General features: G+C 37.4%; 1 protein-coding gene and 1 long non-coding RNA gene across 2 annotated transcripts in view; both read left to right on the top strand.

Moving 5' to 3' along the window:
* Positions 1-2505, top strand: part of LOC139132932 (uncharacterized) — a 10183-nt gene extending 7678 nt beyond the window's left edge. The window contains exons 8-9 of the mRNA XM_070699281.1: positions 1-64; positions 775-2505. The exon at positions 1-64 is cut by the window's left edge and continues 158 nt beyond it. The gene's annotated coding sequence lies outside the window, so the exon portion shown is untranslated. The remainder of the gene's footprint in view (positions 65-774) is intronic.
* The window catches only part of LOC139132468 (uncharacterized), a 179499-nt gene that overhangs the window by 142723 nt on the left and 13979 nt on the right, over positions 1-22797 (top strand). The gene's annotated exons all lie outside the window — the stretch shown is intronic.

Here is a 22797-nt window from a genome sequence, read left to right as displayed (position 1 = left end):
CAGATGATTACATGGTTCAGCCATCCTGGAGAGTGGGTTCTGCACTTCTCAGATAACGAAAGCGGTATGTATCTCCACATGAAATAGCTCATATTTCTTTTCATGATGGCATTGCATGGTAACCAGTGTGCCCTCTAACAAAAGAGACTTCATGAATCTTCTGAGTCAATTAAAAAATTCGAGAAATTTTCTTGAGTCACAATGTATAATTTCCTATTCATCTGAAAATTTTCTTGTGTCACAGAGAATATTCATGAGTCATGGCACGCCAAATAGGCTAAGAGGGCACACTGATGGTAACTCAGACATAACTGCCATTGTTACTTATATTAAGTAGTGATTCTCTCCCCTCACAGTTTATATTGTACACTTTGAAATAAGTGTGGATATAATGCGATTGTTTTGAATTTTCAGAAATGTTAATGAAGAATAGACTACTGGAAAGTGTTGATTGATTCCCCACCCAACACAGTTTATATTTAACACTTACCAAAACTGTCTTGATTGTACAATCTTGAATTCTCAGCAAAAGCAATGAAGAATACAGTGTAGTGAAAGAAGCCATTTTCTGTTTTTGTAAGAGGTCTGTTTTGGGGAATAGTGTTGCACCATCATTGAATAAACAGTTACACAATGTGATTGATGCCATATTTTAGACTGAAATAATATCAAGTTATCTTAGTATCAAATGCGTGTATAAAGATCGGAACTTTTCCTTGTTATCACAGTACTTAAAGGTAACTGATGATTGTTCTGTTTATTTTGTTGTTTCAGCAACAGGAATATTGGCAGCAGTAGAGGTCAGGAGGCACTGCATTTTTGCATCTGGAGATATGGACCATCTCGCCATCATCCAAGATGTGCTGAATGCCGTGATGGACATGGAAACAGAACCAGACGAAAATTAGGAGGACCCCAGTCTGCAGGCTGACATCCAGAAGTGATATGTTGAATACAATGATATTTTCAGTTTTCTCTTGTAAATATAGTGTCAGGTGCCTAAGGAAAGACTCTGTGAGAGATATTCACATTGTGACTGAATGTGCGGTTGTTTATTATTTTGCTGCAAGAAACAAGGACATTTTTGCTAGAGAATGTGGCAGTTCAGATCAAAATGCAGTGAGTACAGCACCAGCTACACAGATTCTATAAAAGATATACCGGTATATGCTATTCCATATGCCCTCAATATGAGCTTATAGCTGAAGTCAGCCTCAGTTATTAAACTCAGATGTATCTGCTTCTTTCCCTCTTTACCTGATTTTCTTCCCAATGTGGTTTATTGTCCACTGTGTCGTATACTTTTAATGCCTCAACCCTACATCTGAACCCATGCCAACTGGGATGCATTTCTGTTCACAGAACTTGTCAAATAATTAGATTGGATGTCAAACTACCGCTGTACTTTGACATTGTCATTGGCAACAGATTAAGTGTTGAGCTATTTGATAGAAAATGACACAGTAGATAAAAAACAGCAAATACAAAGAAAATCAGGTGAAGACAGAAAGAAATGGGTACACACATATGATTTTAATCACATTGTAACCAGTACCTACCATATGAATGTACGTTGACTGCAAAAAATTTGAGAGGGGTTGTACATGTCAAATCAGCATATTTTGTACCCTCACATATAAATGTACAATTGCTGTAAACTTTGATAGGCAGGTCCATAGGGATATATTAGTCAGGTTGTTCAATACAAAGTGCAATTTACATATTGCATATTTATGCAAATATGTATGTGTTTGGGAAACTTGCCCCATTTTTTATAAAAAAGCTCTTCTGTAAAGCTGCATGTCCAATTTGTTTAAAGTGTTGTATGACACTCTTTGTTTGTAATATTTGCTCAAATTATGGTGCAACTTGCATTTTGTTTTTTTTTTAATTTGGCATGGTAGGCTTTGGTGTCACAGTGACTGATATTTAGTTGTCTGTTACTACATGCCTTAATGTGAGTGCAAATAAGTGCATTGGTTTGAATAGGAATATCCCAGGAGTTAGCAGGCTTGTGAATGATGTACTGACCGGTCTCCGTGGTTACTGGTCTGGTGAAGCCCTTCGATGTAAAATATCCATGCTCGCTCTGCTAGTTTGATTTTCGTTAAAATCTGTGTGATGCTTGTCCGATAATAGTAAAATTGTTTGAGAATGCCCTGCATGTACTAAATGTCATACAGAAGTAACTGTAAGGGGCATGTAATAAAAATATTGTTGCCTGAATACATGGGTCCATGTGCCCTTGTAGGAGGATATTATTTGCCCTTCTGGCATCGTGCAATTGTCACCTGCTCTCAGGCACATAAACCCATGTATTCAAACAATAATATTTTATGACTTGGAGTATCAGTATTTCAGTGGGGCTGTATCACTTGTCATTTCAAATCAAAAACTTTTATATCAGAACTAGTGGTCCTTTTGCTTTGAAGTTGGTTTGCTTTGAAGTTGCTTTTTAATCTATGTTTAGTTGTAAATAATAAATTTGTTCTCAGAAAAATTTGAGATGTTGGTCATGTGAGTATTTTGTTGTAAGGGAGTTTGAAATTACAATTTGTTGACACTGAAGTCATTCAGTCTCTTCCTAGAATTCCCAATGATGTTTAAATATGAAAAATTTAGGTCACATAATGAACATTTCAAACAGCTATTTATCAGGTTTGATTAATTTTTCATGAACAAAACACTAACCAGAAAAGAATTACAATCATGATTTTCAAAGTAAACATATTTTCATGTTTTAACCCCAGGTGTAATTGTGATCATCTGTAATTGTAGCCTTCATCAATGCACGATGATCATAACTGTCATTGCCTTCTAAACACAATATTAATCAACATGGCCTTCAAAATTAGTGGACGTGATATTTCTCACGTTCTTGGCCGCTGGGAGTGTGTGATTGACAGTGTGGGAAAAAGTTGATCCCACACTCTGCAGTAAATATTACACGAGCTCTGATTGGATGATGAAGAGTCGATTTCGTTCCACGTGCAAATGTTATCCAATGGCACGACGAGTAACACACGGGCTGATACTACAAAGTAAGCAGGTCAGAGAACAGAAGCAGACAACAGAGTTATCACAATTTTTGATAATATTGTACGTGTCCAATGTGACGCATTTTGTGGTCATGTGAGAAAAAGAATCACACACCAAGGACCTGGGATCAGATTTCTCACGCTCGCTGGGGATATTTTGTCTCACACTCACCTGCAGCTTGTGTGAGATAAAATATCCTCAACTCATGTGAGAAATCTGATCCCAGGTCCTTGGGGTGTGAGATTCTATTAATCTTGGTCCGGCCTCAGGATTAAAGGCCATGTCAACAATGACCTTGAGAAATAGAGGGCAATGTATAAAGTGCCCTTGAAATATACAGGATCATGTCTAAGGTGGCCTTGCAAAATAGAGGGTCATGTTCAAGATGGCCCTGAAAAATAGAGGGTCACATCCAAGGTGGCCCTGAAAAAACAGGGTCATGCCAAAGGTGGCCTTGAAAAATACAGGGTCATGTCCAAGATGGCCTTGAATCATAGAGGGTCACGTCCAAGGTGGCCCTGAAAAAAAGAGGGTCATGTCCAAGATGGCCTTGAAAAATAGAGGGTCACATCCAAGATGGCCTTGAAAAATACAGGGACATGTCAAAGGTGGCCTTGAAAAATACAGGGTCATGTCCAAGATGGCATTGAATCATAGAGGGTCACGTCCAAGGTGGCCCTGAAAAAAAAGAGGGTCATGTCCAAGATGGCCTTGAAAAATAGAGGGTCACGTCCAAGATGGCCTTGAAAAATACAGGGTCATATCCAAGATGGCCTTTAAAAATACAGGGTCATATCCAAGATGGCCTTGAAAAATACAGGGTCATATCCAAGATGGCCTTGAAAAATACAGGGACATGTCAAAGGTGGCCTTGAAAAATACAGGGTCATATCCAAGGTGGCCTTGAAAAATACAGGGTCATATCCAAGGTGGCCTTGAAAAATACAGGGTCATATCCAAGATGGCCTTGAAAAATACAAGGTCACGTCTGAGGGGGCTTTAAAGCACAAGGCAGGAATCATCAGAGTATTAAAAAAAAAGGATGACAGATCATAAATTCATGCTGATTTTTTGCCTTCCTAATTTTACAGGGATATTTTATCATGTAATATGGTGTTTTATGAACGATTTTTAGATATTTTCAAATTTTCAATGTTAAAATTAATTTTAATACAAATTTTTCACCAGCTACCTGAACTCCTTGTAGTTTTTAAGCAGATAGAATAAAAAACTTATATTTTAAGTACTTTACTTTGCCATATTGAGGTACTAACTTAAAAAGTATGAAATAACTTAGTTTTATGAATGCCTACCACATAATGAAAATGACAGATCGGCAAAATACAGAGAGTTTACAATGTACTGGCAGCATTCAACAATGAAGTGATTATAAATGTTTGAAAAATCGCAGTCTGACAACCGTGATAAATCAAAAACAGGTAAAGAATGAAAATTTGTAAGATTTAACATTAACTATTGCAAAAACAGCAAATTTGACTGGAACTAGTCAAAAACAACTAAGTTACCTTTGTTACCTAGTAGATTGGACAAAATTCAGAAATTTACCTTAATATGAGACCGACAAATTATGGTCCGGTACCTTATTTTCAGTAATTTTCGACGAATGGTCTAAATCCCATAACCCAAAATATTTCCAATCGTGTTGTTTACTTTGGAATGACTTTATAGTATTTTGTGTCAACAATTGTTGATGGACTATTTAAATGTTTTTGTTATTAATGGAGTTCAGATAGAAATAAGACATATGAAAACAAAAGTTATCTATGAAATTTTGATGGAAAGTAATTTGATCAAAACAAGTGCCATTTCAGTTTGGGAAATGGAATGTAATTGTAATTTGATGAAAGTAAACTGTGGACGTTAGCTAGAAAATCACTCCAGAAACAAAATTACACTCATTTCCATTGGAAATTTATGATACGCAGAGTGCCAATGCTATGAAGTTATTTCAATGGAAGATTAGAAATTCTCCTTTGTGTGATGCATGTAAAGTGTGGGATACATATAAACATAGATACTGGGATTGTATAGTTGCTAAGAATATATGGAAATATGTTGAAAATATCTTGGAAAAAGTATTGGGTTTCAAATTGTTACTGAATTATAAAATAATTGTAGGAGGAATTGAAATGAAAGGGAAAAAAGATAAATTAGTAAACTTGATTATTTTAATAGGAAAATGGCTATACATAAATACAACACCTGTAATTTGAAGTATTCTATTCCATCTACTGTAGTGATTAAAAGTGAGCTATTACAGAGAGCTCAAGCACAAAATTTCAAGCTTTTACGCGATGTATTATTGTTAAATATTTCATTTCATACACTGTAAGTTAGGATGTCTTTTTCTTTTGATGTGTAGTGAAAAATTATTGAAGTTGAATAAATATGTAAATAAAAAAAAGCATAGGATAAGGTATGATTTTAGGCAAAAGAGGCCAGTCGATCGATTGTTTATGCAACCATATGACCGTTGACCAGTTTTTATCACCGGAAACGCTCAGAGTTCGTGAATTTCGCTGATTTATGAAATCGGGCGGTGAAAGCTTTCTCACCTTTCCATTCTGTCTGTGCAGCGTGGACAACGGGCCCAACCGGGACCCAAGCCCTGCAGAGCTCTACCGCTCGGTTAAAGGAATAGTCCCCCAAATAACAACACTGCCTTTTAAAGTGAAGAAGATTATTTTTGAACATTGATGATGAAAAGATGAAAAATGTGCTGTTTATTATCCTAGAAATTAATGTTTTATTAACTGATGTGTATGACGCCATTTTCGCGATATGGAAGCGCCACCTATCGGAATTCCTCAGAGAGGCTTAACTTTTGATGACGTAAAGTTTTCGTGTTTGGTTGAGGAAGTTAGGGGGTATCGCTAGGGGGTCTGGTCTACCGTACGTTTGTATTGAGCTACTGCCCCATGGATACACTTTGCCTTCAACCTTATAACTTTGAACCGGAATTCAGCGACTCCGAACTCCAGGATTTCGAACTTGGTGTTTTCGACGAAAAGACGGACACATCGATAAATTCAGAAGTAAAAGAAGGGCACGTGGCTCCACCAATTACCGAAGGAAGCTGTACAAGTATGCTCTTTTGGTAGCTCACAGTTACGTGGCCATGTTTGGAGCTGAACCACGGTCCCTCAACCGTGGCTGAACACATCTTCGATATCGCCTGGTGACGAAACGAACTCTAACTTACCCACAATGGTTGTACTTTTGGGTAGAACATTTTGATCAGCATTGCAAGTTAGCTAGCTGTTATCACTTGAAAAATACGATGTTGGATTTCAAACTCCCAAAGAGAACTGTATGTGACGACATTGCTCCGCATGTTTAGCCATTGCAACGCTGGTTTTAAAATACGGTTAACTCTTTTTATAACAAAGAATGATTAGCGAAAATTGCCAATTCAAAGTGCTAGTTTTTCAGTTACATATAGAAAAAGAATGAACGAATGAGAAAAAAATTCCAAGCACCGTTCTCCATGGGGGAGGGAGGAGAGACAAAGCGGACGACCGGAAACGGCTCAGCTGTCCGACTCTAAATGGTATGTCCCTCATCTAACAAGCAACATTTATACATACACACTTTCATATTCTCCGGGGCACTAAATTAAACTTCAAACACACTTTCATGTTTTAGGAGTACTAAAGTATCAATTTATCCTTTCACCTACAGTCATAAAACACACTAAAATTTTCCTGTTCTCACAACTCACATTGAACTTTAAACGTAAGTTACCGGTAATTAGAAACCGCCATGGGAAGATATCGCGAATCCTAGTAGCCGTTGATGCTGTCAACTTGGTGCAATCTTGGAAAAAAATAATTGAGAATGGTCAAAATCTGAAAGCTACGACTTCACGACCAGTCATTGGGAAAACTTTTGGGAAAAATTCAATACTTTACAGCGTGGGTGGGACTATTCCTTTAAGCTTGCTCACATGTACAGTAATATCACGTACCGTTATTCTTTATTAAATAATCAAGTCATGTAGACATGATTCTACACATTGATGATTATGCAGTGCGTGCGCCGGGCCCGAGCCAGGCAGCCATAGCCATTCGACGATTCGTGTATAATGCCAGTCAACATGTAGGCCTTTAGGCCTACACTAATATCACGTACAGTGATTCTTTTATTGAATAATCAAGTCGTATATAGACATTTTACATATTAAATACGATTATTATCCCAGCAATGTGCCAAGCGCCTGTGGAATGTGCTTGCTTTTCTAGAAATGAAGAATGGATATTTCGGCATACATTGCCGTAAATTCGTGCGTTAACTGACGTTAGCGAAAATAAAACGTATCCACAGAACAATAGTTATCATCTTTCATGGTTCACTGAACTATTGGGTATTACCTAGACATCGCTCCTTTGCGTTGTGGCCAATTATGTTACCTGTTAAGTTTCTTATAATTTAGTCACGAATTAATTAGACACTGTAAAGAAAATGGCAGTTGAAACTTCGCAGCAACTAATATTCACCGGTTCATAATGTCAATATTACAATCTATATCGCAATTTCCCTTTCCAAAACTACTGACGGATCCATTTTTGACGTTTTGTTATCTGCATGATGCATCCCCCCAGCATAGTGATGTCTTCGTTCAGAGACGACCATATTGACATATCATTTGACTAGCACAATCTACATGATTTATGTTCACCCCTGCATTGAATTTATTCAGTGACAAATTATACACGAGGTCAGAATTTATAGGCAGTGCCATCATAAATACCAGAAAGGGACACGTGACCTCGGTAATGCTTTGATAAGCTCATTTCTATTATTAACGAACAAGTGAGCGAACTGCACTGTAAAGTTAAGTGTTCAAGGATGGAACACCAATTAAACGCCTTTTTGTAACACTTTTTGAACGCGTCAAGACGTTCAGAAATTTAACACTACGTGTTCAACCAACGTTCAATTTTTGAACAAACGTGTGCAGATTTTGAACGTTACGTGTTCATCAGACATTATATTGAACACCATGGTGTTCCATATTTGAACACACGTTGGACATGAAATGTGTTAAAAAAATTGAACGCATTTACGCGTTCAAAGGGCTGTAACACTTTTTGAACGCATGGACGCCGTTCAACGATTAGTGTGTTAAGGAGGTACGCTACCATTCAAAAACAATTTCCGGATATTCATAAAAGTGGTATTTTTCATTTTGCTTAAGTACCCCAGTGGAAAATATGTGAAAAAAAATTGGGTCCCCATGCAAACTTTTTCACAAAATTGTGCTAAAAACAGCAAAAATTCATAAAAATTACCATTTTAAGAATTCCATATTTTCCAACTAAAATCAAATTAATTTTGCAAATTTCATAAAAACTTGCTATAGAAGTTGACTTATAACATTAACATGATACCTAGGTCACGTATGTTAGCAGAAATCTTTTGTGAATAGCTCCATAAAATGAAAATTTGTAACTAAAAACACATTTTTATCACCATAACTATTTTCAAAAAAGACACATATTGCAATTTAAAATATCACTCAATATCGAAATTATCAATAAAACTTGTGATAAATAACAAGAAAGGGACACTCTTTCATATGCATCAATAAAAAATGGGGGGTGCCCATACTCGTTTTCCTGTAAAATCACAAAATATAGTGAAAAAATAGTAATTTCAGCAGCCATTTTAGGTGAAGCAATTTTGACCCCCTAGGTTGCTCATTATAGGTGTGATTCAGATGACGGGTAATAGCTGGCAGTTTTTCTACTTCCCTATACTCTGTGTTTCAATGGTCCAGTATAACTACATGACTTTGCACATACATGAACGTATACTTTTTTTGCAATGCCAAAATTTTGTGAAAAATTGGTCATACTTTTCATTTTTCTATGTACAAATAAAAATACCAGTCACTGTGGATAATAAGCAACATTTTTTCAACCCCTGTGAAAAGTATCATACAAGAACAACATTTCTCTGTATTGATAGTGTACTTTATTTGAATATATTATTTGATATGATTTTTTATATAAAAATATTAATTATTGTCAATATACATATACATTTCAATAAATAGAAACATCTATAAATGTAAGGAGATGTGAATATTATGTGTTTGAATTAAAATAAGCAGTAACATTTGCAATTATCCGGCTATTAGATGTGATTCTTGGTTTGTTCCAGAATTTCTCAGAAAATAAATTATAAATACCATTTTGACTATCTCGGAGGTAGGCAAGTTTCAAATGATCTACACAAAGACCTGATGCTGATATTTTTTCAGCCATGCCTTTACTTAAATATTGCCTTGAACAAGTGGGTCAAAAGAGGATACATTTTTCTTTTTCAGCAGAGTGATTTCAATTGATTTAACAATATATGAAACTCTAAAGCTATGTTGTAACAATTGTTCAGCACGAATAGCACACTGTGTATGTAGTGTTTGCAATGCTTTCACATCATCAATTGCATTGTGAGCATTGTATGATTTTCCAACAAAGTCTGCCACTAAACTTTCTTGTGCATATGAATGCCTACCTGGATGTAAATTTCTGAAAAGAGGCAAACTATCTGTAAACCCATCTACAACAGATGAAAACATCTCCAGCATGTTACATGCTGCTAAAGTATGTACAAGCAGACGACTATCAAACGCTCTACAGTTATGTGCAAGAAGTAAAACATGTTTAGATACATGACTCAACCACTGAATAAAATTAATTAAACAAGCACGAATTGGCACTGTGTCCAATGGCTGTCCTTTATAAAACAACTGGTGACCAATAAATGAAAATCCTGTAATTGCTGCTGCTTGGGGTGATATCGGCTTCTTTGTGTGTACATACTGATTGAACTCTTCATTACCACAGACAGCTGACAGCTGAACAATATGAGCCTCCAAACCTGTGAAATAAAGGGGGAAAATTACCATCAGTGCTTATTTTCTGATTCTACTATGACAATAAATAAAGTCTTTGCTCAGATACCCAGTGTATATAAGTATGGTTGATGATTTGACATTAACAAGTCATCAGTCGATGACACAGTCCCTGTCAGTTCAATGTGTTTTAATCTTTGGGAGTTTGATATAAACATTTTTGACATACCAATAAATTGTGGGTTTTCATCCTGGCGGTCATTTTCTACTGTATCACAACAAAAATTCATGAGAATATGTATGTCATGATCATTAGCTCTGTGACAAGTTTGAAGCAAATTGGCTGGGCATATCTGAATTAGGGCTTAAAATATGAAAATTACAGGTAGCAAAACAAACATGTAAATGTTGCAACAGCAACTTGATGGCCATCTGGAGCACATATTGGATCACATCACATTGGGCATATTGGATCACATTACCCATAAACTGTTACTTCACATGGTTTGAAATCTATCCAGGGACGGTTGAATTATGGTTAAAAACTTAAAATTGCAACAAAATGGCTGGTCCGATGGCCGTATTTAATTGTATCGTGAAAAAAAAATTGACATGCATTTATATAGCATAAATTAATAATATAATTTATCCATGTACCAACACTGAATAAAATCTGTTCAGGGATAGTAGAATTAAAGCCCAAAACATGAAAAATTTGCAACAAAATGGCTGTATGGCTCTGGATCTTATCGTGAAACTTATCAATGTGCATCTGTATGGTGCAGGACTCTATCCTTGTGCCAGGTTTGAACAAAATCAGTTCAGGGGTATATGAGAAATGGCCGCTGATGGATGAATGCATGGACGGAACCCTATTAGTCCCCGGCGGACTGTATCCACGGGGACTAATGAAAACATGACAAGGCATTTCTATACATACCAGTAGATGTGGTCTCTAAATCAAAATATACCACTGTGTAGTTATTGTCTGGTAGTCTCTCTGCAATGGGGGGCTTCGGTGGGTCAGGAATGCTACTGATATTGGGAGGTACTGTAGAACTACATGTACTAAAGTCTATACCACTCTCATATGTCCTTCCTTCTCTCGTTTCTTGAGCATGCTGTTTACCAGACCTAGCTTCTTTGAGTTCTTGTCGCCTGTGTTTTGCTTCTTTTGTCTGATTTTTAGATTTTTTATTTGCCGCAGCTTTTTCAAATTTTTTTCCCAAGGATGTTGTCACATCGCCAGGAGACAGTCCATTTTCTGTGTTTGCCTGAAAGTTAAACACAACTGAATATTTAAATTATGGTAAATGAAAGTTATAAATTACATACCACTACAAGCAATAACTGATGACACACAGTGAAATGTATGCCTTTTCAATAAAATACACCTAATAGGTTGCAGCATTCATGCAAGAACCTTGTGTGTCTGCTTCTTCACATTCATAGTTTGTGGTTATTATAGCATCATACAGTATGCAGCTGGCATTCAACACAATGCAAATACATATGACAGTATTTACACTTTGATAACTGCATTTGTTGCATTTTCTGTCAACTGTGAAATATGAAAGGCACACTGACAGAATCTACTGTAACACACCCCATCCATAATTTTTAGTCGTGTGGGGTGCATCATTACTGCACTCACTGCATAAAAACCCTATAATACTTACTGTATTAGCATGGATTATTGCCTGTATTTTAGCTGAATAGTGCATATACAGATGAATACAGTCAAGAATCCATTTTTTGTATTCAGCAAGCCTGTATTCATGTGGATTCATGTGAATTCACGTGTATTATACTATAATACAGGCAACTTATTAATGTGAATTTATCTGAATTATTGGGTTTTCATGCAGTGACTGATACAGGTTTGTGTTGTTTGCAACCAAGCCTACCAACAGCAGCGGAATATTGAACACATACTGCCTGGCCATGAGGTCTATAGCACCTGTTTATTACATCTGAGGGACTGTGAGTTACTAGGTAATAGTTGATGTGACTATTTCTCTAGGGAAATAGTCATTCTATTTTCCTGTCACGTGACTGATTTTAGAGAACCAGGACACAGCATGAGCATGAGGTATATTATAAAAATGTGTACTCTACAGAAGACTTACCTCTACAACATACTTGTACCCAATGTTTTTTTGAGCTACAGCAGCGCTAACACGATGCACAAGGCTTTCTGAACCTCCGTAGAATTTGGACTTTGGTGCTTTGCTTGCTATACCATTGTTGATACTTTCATTGGCCTGGGAGCTGCCAAGGTTGCCAACTTAACTGACTGATCGACCAGGGAGTTGAACAGTGAATCTAAAGCTGTACGCAAGTCATTACCAGTCAAGTTCTTGCCGTGGGGTAAGCTTTTGTGAGTGTAGTTAACAGGATCCTTAGCAAAGCTGCACCACTCACCACAGTTGTCATGTTCACCAAAGGCATGTGGTATGATACTTCTCAGTGCTTTAGCAAGACCATCACTGCTGCCCTCATTCTGTGATACTGCATAGTTAAAACATTTCTGCAGATACCTGATGACTTTGTTGGTCAGCAGTTTGTGAGATTTTTGAAGTTCAAACAAGTTGTTACCTAGAACTTTCCGCACATGATTTCTGTCACTTTGTTTTTCTATTTTGCTATCTATTTTGTCTCTCAGATGATGGATAGTTGTTGTGTCATCATCCATGATGATTGTTCCAATGTAGTTCTTTTCATCATTTGAGTTGACATTGTTCACCAGTTCTACAGCCATATCAGGCTCCATTGCTTTGGCACTGCCTTGCCAATTTCTGCAACATTTGTGCACTTTCACTTCACATTTTGAAGATTCTGCATGCTCACAATCCTACACTTTTTTGAACGTGTTGTGTAGTCAATAACTTTACCAGATTCCTTCCCTATCAAGGTGGCATGCCCTTTGGAAAAAAAAAACATAAGATGTAGACCATATAAATAAGGGTGTCTAATATACTGGACGAAACATTATAAAATCTAGAAAATGAATGGTATTGTATTTAAAGTTCAATGCAAACTTATGTACCAAATGTCCTGATGTGTCAGGAACTCAATGCCTAGGAATATTACACTGCATTCATAACAACTAAAATGTAGATTGACATGGACCATAATTTGTGATATATTACTTTCTTTACACATGAAAAGTGAGTATTCCATTTATTTCAATGCATGGTGAAATTTGTAAAATGAGCCCAAAGTGTTTATTGATCAAGTCAATGTGGTGGACAATTTAGTCAATGTATATTATACAAATTTACCCCACTTTTAATTGTTGCAAAAAAACTTGTCTGCACGTCATAAAAGTGGTTTAAAGGGACATAAGCTGTAACTTGTGGCAAGTTTTTCAGTATTCTGCTTCTGTATATCAACTACCGTGTCTGACCCTAATTCATTTGTCATGCTGAAATTTGAATATTCTTTTTGTTAACAGAGCTCTTCAGTAAAATATTTTATTCTAAAAATACACAAAGCATTTCTAGAGTAAAATACAATAATTTACTGAAAAATGGGCAAATAAACATTGCCAATTTTATGTAAAGTTTGTCAGAGGAAAATAACAAAAGTGTTAACACTCTTCTATCAAAAACATAAAAAATATGAACAAAGTAATGACAAAACAAGTTTAAATTAAATATTGTGGATTACGTTATAAGGTTCATACTTGTTTAAAATGTACAAAAATCATCTGAACAAGCTCAAAATTTGGCTTACTTATTGTGTTGAAAACACGTATTTGTATGGAATGCATACTTCATTGTTATAAGATGGTTTTTTGAAGACATTTCCTCTTGTAAAGACAATTATAAATTTTAAGAAAAAAAACTTAGTGAAGGCTTCTCTAGCACATGGTATATAGTTGTCCACAGTAAAGTAAACACAACATGTCAAATTGTCAAAGTGTCACGGTAAGGCACAACATGCAGAAAGTGGGCAAAGTTGGTCCTTGGCAGGGTAAAACCTATTTCTCAGTCCAACAAAGTCCTCCATAAAGAAAAATTTGTTTGTTTGTAATATCTTTAAATAAAGAATGAAATAAATCGGTGACATTTCAAAAATCTACTTCTCAGAAATTAAAACATTCGTAAAGACCTTTCAAATTCTGGTGTACCTTGCTATTAATTTTTATACAAATGTTTTTACCAAAAGTGGTAAAATCACTCTTAAAATAAAAAAATGTAGATCATAATGTGAATATATCACATTCTGGTAATCCCTCATATCTTAAAAATGTCTGAAATGTCTTTAATGTCTTAATACAAAGTTCCAAATTTCTGCACAATTTGAACAATCTGAAAAAGGCTATCAGTAGAAATGACGTAAAATTGCCAGTAGTAAGATATTATTGACCTCCAGGATAAAATAAGAATTTTACACCCATTTTATTCATTTATCTACATGAAGCGAAGGAAAATTTAACCATCCATGTAACTAAAGTATGACCCTGACCTATATATGAACTCATGCGCAACAGCTTGCGCAGCAGTGCATTGTCCTGAACTAAGCGGGGAAATTCCCTGCTGAGTCATGTCACATTCCAAATGGAACTTGCGCAATGCGCTATGACTCACCCCCACTATCAAAACGGAACGATATTCTATTCTCGCATCATTTGTTAGATAGATTCCGACTGTGCTGCAGCTCTGTACAGCTCCTTAAGTGGTTCCAGTGCTGATTTTTGTCTTCTGGATGTAAGTATATACTCGTTTTCTGGTTGTGTGAATTTGTTTTTCCTACGCCTATCGGAGCGAGATTTTCACCTATTTTAATCCCTACCGGAACCATAGGGATGTTGCGCAACCCTCTTTTCCAGAAGAGTCTTTCGCAATAACTTTTCCAGTAGGGACTTTCGCAATACCTTCCAGTTGCTTAGCAACTTGTCACGTGGTTTCAGAGGTCTGAAACTCTACAGTTTTCAGAAAATTTTCTGTGGAATTTTTTCTGAACGACTCTAGTTCCTATCGGTACGAACTTGTTCACCCTATAGATAAAATTTTAGAATTTTCCTCTGAACTTAAAATATGTCGGAAGACCATTACTTCAAACAATATGAGACGTTTTAGATAAATGGTACTGATATCTAAAGTGTAAGTAGTTGTATCTTTTTTAACAAATGAAATGTTGTCGGAACTACTTTCTTCCCCTGTCGGAACGGTATGAGTAAAAATATCTAAATCTTTTCGATCTTTATCAATAGTTATGAAAATAGTGCAACTCGTTCTTGAATCTGTTTTTAAAGCAATATTTCCTATTAAATCATCAAACTCGTCTCCTGTACCCAATTTTATACATTTGATAACAACTGTACCATGCTCAATTATTTTCATATTATCTGTCATCTGTTGATTTACAGTCTGTAAATTTAATTCAGCCACCTCCTCCCCCACACTTTTCAGACCAAGCTTCTTCAAAGTGGTATCCCAAAATAATCTTACTGGAACTCTGCTAGCTGTATATGAACAATAATTCTCACCATTATTTATCCACCTTCTTAGAGTATTATCTGAGGACATTATTGTATTAAGAGGACTAATTTTAAGATGAATCGGTATACCGAGAAGTGTAATGTATGGATTATTAGGCTTAAGATAAAGACGAAAATCAGACAATTTATATTTGTTTACATTGCTATCAAATAAATCACATTCGGAGTCCTGTGGTGTTCAGCAACACCTCCTGCAATTTCACTATCCAATGCAGTGTGCGAAATTAACGTCGGTCCGACGGTCCGAGACCGACAGATTTCTCGTCGGGCCGAAAGTTTTTAGCAACATGTCGGTCCTTATGACCGACTGAAATTTGGAATAAATGATGAAAATTTCTCCGTCAAGACCTGTAACAGATGCAGATGATGACTGACTCTGAATCATGTGATTAAGTTTAAATGTCATGCACCTATCAATGTTTTCCACCGTGGGGGTGCGGGGCAACAGGGGATATTGATCGCACTTCGCGTCATGGTAGTGGGGATTTCAATCTCTATGGTACGCAAGACCGGTTGACAATGTCGCAACATAGTAATTTTTGTCTTGCGACTTTTTACATTTACCAAGAGTCTAATCCCTCCGATCGACGCGCATAGCACGGTGCAGCTGATTACATTCAGATCAGTATGAATCACGTCCATGCATGCAGATTCTAGCAACGGAATGGATTGATTTTGGTGCGACAATGCGACTCAATATTATAATAATACTCGTCTAGTGAGTGTAACCCTGGTAATGTTAGCATATATGTGTCATAAGACAACAACACCCAGTATCACTTCACTAGTTTCACACTTTAAGTGTTCGTAATTTACATGTACACAAATGTACATAATACAGCCCTTCGTTTTATCAAACTGACTCCGTTTGCTTTGCTTTGATTTTCCATTGAAGCGTTCAAAAGATAAACGGTACATAGAAGAGTTTAAGACAAAAACCTACTACGAGAACAGTGCTGTTGATTAAACATATTTGGTTTTGAACATGGAGGTATTTTTTTACCTCTATGGTTTTGAACTACGCCCGATACAAGGACTAGGTGTAACACGACAGCCCAATTGTGCTACCTGCAGTCGACAGTCAAGTTCACGTTTCGCTGCATTTTTGGACCGCTAGAACATCTTGCTTGCTCGTTGGTTTTTAACCAAAGTTCACAAGGCCGACTGATACCACGATATATCGACGTGATAACGAGTGTACATTTTGTAAAACATAGCCTTATCATAACAGTTTTGTCGAGTTGCACGATCCGTCGTATATACTCTCTGAGGCCGAGAGTAGGGCTTCAAATTGTTTCGATGTATACCTTTTACGACAGGCATGCAAAACTCACCGTCATCCCGGGCTGTAGGCCTAAATGTCGCAAAAAATTACGTCTTTTAAGATTTTACGGTATCATTAACAGATTAACCGATTAACTGATTAACTGATCGTGGTTTTCAGCAGTATCGAGTGTCTGTCAAACTTTTCAGAGTCATTTTAATAACTTTAAGCTTTCAAAGGGCGATGAGACCCAGCAATTGCTCAGGCAAAACGTTTCGATCAGAAAAATGCATTCATTTCCGCGAGTGGCGACGTGTCCCATTCATGTTGTCTGCAATTTCTATAATCGAGAAAAGTTACGATACTTGTCCTTTTAATTAAAAGTATAACTTCATCTTTTTTTCATGAATACAACAGAGGCCACATTTAAGCATATTTATTTTTTGAAAAATTTTGAAAGTAATCTATACGTCATATCAAAATACATAACAGGTATTTTCTCCCTTCTGTTTTACATTACAATGAAAAAGACATAGTGATCAATGTTTGCATAAAAAATTATTCATACACTCCCCTTACTCATGACTGTCTTCAGGGTACTAAGCTATTCACTCACTCTTCTCCCACTCGCGTTGGCTAATTTAAGAAGTGATTTGCAGCTTGCCAACCATTTTCAAATCACAATATCACATGCCCTGGTGTAGTGTACAATTATACACAGCAATGTAGAGAACACCACTCCAAGAGCCTGTATTCCCCGGCCCCTGGGTGTTTGATATCGTTTTATAGTCCGAGAGTGGGGGATTTGACATGGCTAGAAAAAATGTCAAATTCTCCTGTTAGTCCCATTGTTCCCCCTCACCCGTGGTGGAAAACATTGATAAATGTGTGCGCATGACAGTGAGGAAGATGAGGGCTGTGATCTTTTCAGATTCCAGATAATGTAGATGAATGATTCATGATCATTCACTTACACTATTCTGCAATCTATGTGAACAATAGTTCATTTAGAGAATACTTACTGACTCTATTGATAAAAGGACATGAAAAATTAAATACTACAACATTCAAAAGCATAATATTGGTGGAGAAGTTGACTTTAATGGTCGTTAACAACTGCATTTATTGAGGACCGGCAGTTTTCTGTAAGGACCTGAAGCTTTGGCTTGGTGCAGGCCCTTATGACCTTAAGCTATTTTCTCTTAATTTCGCACACTGTATCCAATATATCTAAGATGTTACGCGGTACATTATAAGGCATGAATTTCTTACTATCCCCATCCCATGTCAGAGCAAAAGGAGTAGAATCATTCAAAGCCTTTGTGGCGTCAATTACAGTTTCATCAATGTCTTTAAGTTCAGAAAATTCTACAGCATGTATATGTTTCTGTGCTGTCGCTGGCGATAACACGAATTGTTTCTCGCGGTCCTTATAACGAAAGACATAATCCTTATTATGATTACCTGCTATCTTAGTATTATTGTTAACTTTAACATCACTTAAATCTTCAAGCTCAAGATTTTGTACACGAATTGTACCTAGACCGAAGCCACTTGGATCAGACATGATTATACTATATACAGTGAAAATTAAAATAATACCTTGTAATATACACAACCATGGCTTCAGCTATAGGAATGACAGTTCTCGGTGCTGTATTAAATGCAACGGCATTCACAGGAGGAAATATTATCGGTCAAAAGCTTTCTGGGAATGGCGACGCTCTTATTGAAGAAAAGGTCCGACATGATAAGCATTAGAAAAATTTGAACATGATCGCAACGTCTGGTCAGAAAAAAGATTACTACAGGCTGACTGGGAAAGAGAAAATCAAGCAAAGGACGCGCATGCCGCGGTAGAATTAAGAGATACAGATGCAGAAATCCTGGAAGAAGCAGAAGCGGTGCAAAGCAACTCTACGTCAAGTCCAGTTCAATTCTCAGATTATTATCAACCCAGTCCTGAGCAAAAGAAATATGAGATGATCTATATTGCTGGAGGATTGGTCGTGGGATGGTTTATCTTCCGATAGGGTTACACCGGCCCCGCTTCGGAACGACTACAGCAATTCAATACAAAAGCTAATTGACCAGTTATTGAAATCGATCATGTTCCCATCCTGATCTGTTATCCAGATACGCATTGAATTCATGTAATCTCCCCCTTTTCTCAATGGCATAGAAATTGCTCCGTTTTTAAATCGTAAGTAACCTTTTCACTTATTTCTCTCGTATCCCGGATGGGAAGTATTTGTAAACAGTTCGATACTTTCCCTGTATGTATCCTCCGGAGGCACCCGAACCAAATGAAACATAATTTCCAGTAACATCGACTACATCTGAATGAACTATATATTTAGTGACTGTTAAGAAATCCACTTTCTTCGGACTCATAGTACTTTTTATAACTGGGTTGTTCTCAGGTTTATCTGAAAAGCCGACGACGTTGGCGAAGCTACCTGTGGCATTGAAATAGACTTTAATATCTTTAGCCAAAGTTAGATAAACATGGTTTGTCGGCAGATGTTTTTCAAAATTAATTTTTTGCTTCAACCCGATTGCTTTGTTTAACGTATCGATATTGTAGTTACCTGGACGTATTGATTTAGTCTTCTTCGGTTGGTCACCTTCTTGATATTTTATTACATTATTCGTTGATGTTATGTTATGCCATGAATTATATAGTCCGCACTCTAGCAGTCTTATCTTCGTAAACTGTGTCGTGTCAATGCAAGGGTAAAAATTAACAGTGACTGGTTCACCTGTTTGGCTTTCAATCCAAATGATCATTGTTGTACGTTGTATATATTACTAAGTATAAGTGTTCGATGAATATTATTATTATTCCAAAGGTGCCCATTACGAAGTATAAGGTTCTGCAGGAATAATATTTTTCTGTTCAAGGAGATCTTTGGTCGCAACCGCAGCAGCAGTAGCACCGCCTAATTTTGCCAAGCGAGTTAAATTTGGTCGACTTGGATCGCCAACCTCTATTTTCAGAAATTTGCTGGAGATCATAAGATATCCCATCGCAAGTCCTGCGATTACAATACCATCGTACATTGTGTTTACAACTGTTTTAATATCCATGATTGCTGACTAGTATATAAAATAAAAAATAAAAATAAAAAATATGGGGAGTTAATCCATCTCATACAATGTAGAGGAGCTGGGAACACCCCCCTCTCCCTCCCCCTCCCCCTCCCCTGTCGGAACTGTTCCGGAGGGAGCTGCTACGTGCTCTGTTTTTTTCGCTTTCTGGGGAGGATCTTTCCGATCTGGACTCGATCGATTAACGGGACAGGGGGTATGTCGAGCACGCCCCCAATATAGTCCTAATGCAGTCAATGAAACTCCCACAATTCCTAAAACAAGATAACATTTATTATACCAGCGTGAATTATTATCACACTGTTCTTTCATTGTAGGCGGTAGGTCTGCTACCGCATCGATCCCCTCCCCTCCCTCCCTCTTCATTGCTTTTAGTTTCTTCTCCTTGTTTTGCCTGTTCCATTCCGCTAATTTCTTGCCCGCAGCAACTCTCCCTGGATGCTTCGTCGGTAACGAAATTTTCTCTATGTTGCGCTGTGTCGGAAGTAGAGTCGTTGTTTCCGTTTCTGGTGTGGACCCCGTCGGCGGGGCTTCTGATGGAGTCGTTTGCTGAGTCGGCGAAGTTGAATCCATTTATTTCAGGTACTATATTAAACCCGATTTTTTTAAAATTTAAATGTTTACCCGTAATTAAACCGGTGGAAATTAGAGCAATCAGGGGCCCCCATGTGTACGCTATCCGTCCTGATAATCGTTTTATTTCACTGTTTAGAATAAATCCTTTTTAAGATCAGTGGCATAGTTATCTCGATCATCGATTGGAACTACTTGACTGATTGCACGGGCTCCTAGATCTATGAAACTTTGAGTGATGGTATCACTTATAAGAGAACTGTATTTCGCTTCATAGACTTTAAAGGCTCGTGTTATGAATTCATCTTTCCACGTTTCCACTTCTCTAACTGTAAACTCCTTACCAAAAAATAACTTACTTTGACCACTTGCGATGACACAGAGTATTTTTTCACGTTTTGTCTCTATTATGGATCGATTATTGTCCGAAGGCGCCGAAGGCGCCGAAGCCCCTTCGGAATGCGCTGCCATATTTGCCGCTGCCGATGACTTTATTAAATTCTCCATTGTTTGCAGTATGTTATCTATTCTTAGTAAAAAATAAAAAATTCGTTTAAACCTGAATCCGAAATAAAGTATTAACATAGTCTGGAATGTTAGTAACCCTAACGTTCCGACAGGGATTCCGGGAAAATTCTCCTCCATTTAAATCTATCTGTATATAGAAACACGAATAATGAGTACAGACTTATTCCCAGTTGCTTTTCAATTGAATAAGACGAGCGTACCGACAGTACAGCATTCTGATACCCCCCTTCCAAACCGAATGGAGGAATAAAACCTATTCTCATGGACTTAGAAATATATGTAACGCCGACAGATAAATTTACTTTTCATCCACGGGATATATTTAAAGATAACGTAATCACTCATCGATCAGCGAAAGAAAGTAATGTCTGGCTGGGCGGTCCAAACATGAAATACTGGGACCAGCAACTGAATTTCGCTGTATGGTGCAGCACGACTGGTTGTGGTATATCATTCGCCCATCTCTTCGATAAGAAATTTCCTCCGCAAATACGATCATTCTGCCGTTTCCATGTATATTTTACAATACGTAGGATCCTTCATGAAATGGGCGTTGCACTTCCAGACGATACCCCCACCTTCAAAGCGGGCGACAATCCGTACAATCTCGTCCAATATGAACTTCTATGTACTGAATTTGGAAATATAAGTCCAACGAAGTCCGACTTTCGTTATCGAAAAGGTCAAAATAAAGGTCTTGGTTATGGATATGAATATTACACTAATCGTGGGCCTGTTCGACAGCCAAAAGCGATATACAACGGTCGGGACTTTTTCCTCTCCGCCGACGGAGGCGTTTTCTATACACATACCATTTTTGGAAAGAAAAAACATGTACTGTCCGACAAAGACCGACCGCACTACTATTTCTTCCGAAATGATGGATCGGAGGGACAATATAATAGTTTCATCCCTCTGACAGGAGACTCCGGACTAACAAAGGCTGGCCTAGCCCGCCTCAATGAAAGCCTTGAAGCCTACGTATATTGCATACTTGGCGCACAAGCGAATATTCGTAGTACCATTGTGGGTGATACTGGCAGTGCACAGCAAGTAAGAAAAGAATTCGGCGTTCTGCTCGAAGATGAAATTCGCAATACCGACAAAGTAATCAGTTATCGGCGATATCAAGACACAATAATGAATACTGGTGTCAAACTTGATATGGCAGTCTCACCAAATTTACTTCTCTTGCCGTCTGAGATGGTCATTCTTTCGGGCCCGGCGATCTCAGGTTATAATAATGAATTGCAATACGCAACAGAATCTATGTCCTTCGGGGTGAACGGTGATATAAACACGGAAGTTCGAGAAAGTGCTGTACATGAGATGGAAGGAGGGAGGAGGCGGATCCTGTGAAGTGGCAGGACGAGCCCGGAGAGTCACCTCACAATGACACGACTCGGATTCCTAAGGCAGCAGCCGTGACCGGCGCAGACCCTATTCACGAATATGGTAAAATTGGTTTGTTATCTTTAGCAATATTCATTACTATTGTAGGTACTGGAATACTCTAACTCGAGCCAGTAACTTAAAAGAACTAGAAGAGATTCATTAATGTACAGTATATAGATCCGATCCGATGGCAATGTTCGCAACCCCACCATTCAACATGATTATAACTGGACCGACATATTCTGGCAAAACAGAATTTATGTTGGACCTCCTCACCGGTCCGTACTTAAGGAAATTCGAATATGTGATATTCATTTGCCCAACATTCATGAATAATAAAGCGTATAATAGAAGATTCATTTTCACCGATGACAACGTGTTTATATTTCCGGTCGGACTCGATGCTGTGGATGATACACTAGCCTACGTGCATAAAGAATGGGCCGGTACAAACACTTTAATAGTACTCGACGACTGCGCCTCGTCCAAAGATATGAA

This window comes from Ptychodera flava, chromosome 5, assembly GCF_041260155.1.
Source record: "Ptychodera flava strain L36383 chromosome 5, AS_Pfla_20210202, whole genome shotgun sequence".
Taxonomy (NCBI): domain Eukaryota; kingdom Metazoa; phylum Hemichordata; class Enteropneusta; family Ptychoderidae; genus Ptychodera; species Ptychodera flava.
This window is presented reverse-complemented; position numbering and strand designations above follow the sequence as displayed.